A 2,500-nucleotide genomic window follows, 5' to 3' on the forward strand; every position below is an offset into this window, starting at 1 on the left:
TTTGATCAAACAGGAAGGTCGGCTAATCCTGCTTCTAGAATATTATTATATATGCCTTAAGAGACTATCTTATGTAAGGTATTAGTAGAAATGCCTAAAGGATGCAGAACTAGAATTTCCTTTACCTTATAAGGAAAAGATTTGTGCATCCTTACCAGAAATGTTTGTGAGTGTGGCAGAATTTGGTCTGAGACTTGGTTTAATTATAATATCTCACCCAGAGACAATATTATACACAAGGGACCTTACTCGCCAATAAGCACTGGAGGCCACCAAAGTTTATCAAAAGAATAAAGCAGCGATTGAATAGGTCTTAACAGCTGAATGTGAAATTCTAGGTTCAGAGAGTTTCAAAGTAATAGCCATCATCTCCTGGCATCTCCTTATGAGAAGTCTACTGTCAATCTGATGGTCATTGACTTGTAGGTGGATTTTAGAATATTATGTTCTGCCATTCTATCACAATAAAATCTACTGAATAATTTTTTTTAATCCTTCTTGGCATTCTGAATTTATGTTTCTAGAATATTATGTCTTCTTATTTAGAAAACACGTGGCCATTGCTTCTTTTAATCTTAGCTTTTCTTTATTTTCTCTATTCTTTGCTTGTAGAGTTTCTATTTGATATAAGTTAGAGTTTCTCATTATATCTTCCATGTCTCCGAATTTCTGTCTATTGCTATCTCTTGATTTCTGTGTACTGCATATGGAAAATTATGCCACTTCTGTCTTCCAAATCACTCATTCTTTCTTTATATCAAAACTATTCTATAACCCATCTAATGAGCTTTTTATTTTAATGACCCCTTCATTTTTAAGATTTTTGCATGGTTCCTTTTAATTTGACTTTGAATAATTTATTATCTTACAGCATTTTTATATGTTTCATGTAGGAGTAGGGTCTCTTAGCATGTGCTCAATTTTTAATTTGCCCCTTCGACTCAGAACTCATCACATTAATTCTTCGGTGGAACTGGGAGTACGACGGTAGAAATGTGAGGAAGGCGTCCAGAACCCATTTGCAGTTAGAAAGTCCAGAACCACGAGAGGGACAACAGCAAAGCAGGAATCTGAAAGATTTCGTCTGCATGGAGAAACCATTTTACAGCCACTTTACAATTATATCGGGCTCTCTAATAATCAGTTTTCAAATTCATGGGTAGAGCCTGGCTTTGAATCTCCTAACTCTTGAGAGAAAACTGTGCCAAAAAGCAGAGGTGTTTGATCCTGTGAGAGATAGTTATTAAGGGACTATCTGATGCAAATAAATCAGCAAACGCTAAGCAGCTGGATACCTGATACCAGGGCAAGCTCCCAGAGACTTAGAGTCCAGCTGGCAGAGAAACTGCTAATTGGAAATAGACAATCATGGGGTTTTTTTAAGCAAACTAGTGACATCATGCTGCTACTTCATTTTTCTTTTTTTTTCTTTTTTTTTTAAATCTGCTTTGTGACAGAATTGAGGAAAGATACAAGGCACATTTTAGTCAGGAATGCCAGGAAGCTCAAATCGGACCATCCCTCTCATTAGCAAACAGCCTATACAGAAAAAATTTCATTGTTCTAATGGGGAAGTGATGGAGGGCTACAAGGGCTAAAAGCCTTGTAATTGCAAAACAAAAATACTATAAGTACGAAGATTTGCTAGTGCCCTCAGGACAAACAGGGTTAATACTAATTAAAAGCAATTAAGCATTGGTGCTGACTCTCACCAAAATCCCCTGGAGCAACTGCCACAATGCAGATTCCTGACCTTCCACCCAGAGTGCTCCATTCGATAGATCTGGAATGGGGCCCAGCAGCCTGCATGTTAACAAGCACCCTAAAAGATTCTGATGTGAATACTTTAAAAAAATACCTTTGAGAACCACTGGATTAAACTGTGGAACAAATTCTATCTAGGCGATGGTATAGATTTCAATTTAGCACTAAAATTGACTGAGCTTTTAAGTAAAATAATTACTAATTAATGGAAAGCTATGCTACCTAGAATTCTCCGCTACCCATACCCGTAGGAAGGCAGTATATAAAGCAGCTCCCCAGGTAGGATGCTCTAACATGGTGGTTCTCAACCCTGGCTGCACATTAGAATCACCTGGGGTGCTTATTAAAAATAACAGTGCCTGGGTTCCACCCCACACCAATTAAATCTGAACATCTGGGGGGTGGAGCCCAGGTATCACCAATTTTTTAAAGCTCACCAAGCAATTTAATGTGCAGCAAGAGTCGAGAACCATTGGCTCTAATGAGAACAGAAGGGCTCATCTTGCAAAACCAGCCCTAGAAAGCAAAGGCAAACACTGCTGCCTGTTTCTCAAATGGAGCTTAGGCATCTGTTGGAAAAACCAGCATTTCAGGATGTACCCTAAAAGCAAGCTGTTTTGGAATTCACAAACATGGACTTTGCAGGTAGGACTTCTTTTTGAAATGATAGGTGCCTTTAAGTTCCAACACCTGATGGCTCATAAGTAGGAAATTTCACCTCCATTCTCAGTTAAAT

The sequence above is a fragment of the Pteropus vampyrus genome, unplaced genomic scaffold, assembly GCF_000151845.1.
Source record: "Pteropus vampyrus isolate Shadow unplaced genomic scaffold, Pvam_2.0 Scaffold182, whole genome shotgun sequence".
In the NCBI taxonomy this organism is placed as follows: domain Eukaryota; kingdom Metazoa; phylum Chordata; class Mammalia; order Chiroptera; family Pteropodidae; genus Pteropus; species Pteropus vampyrus.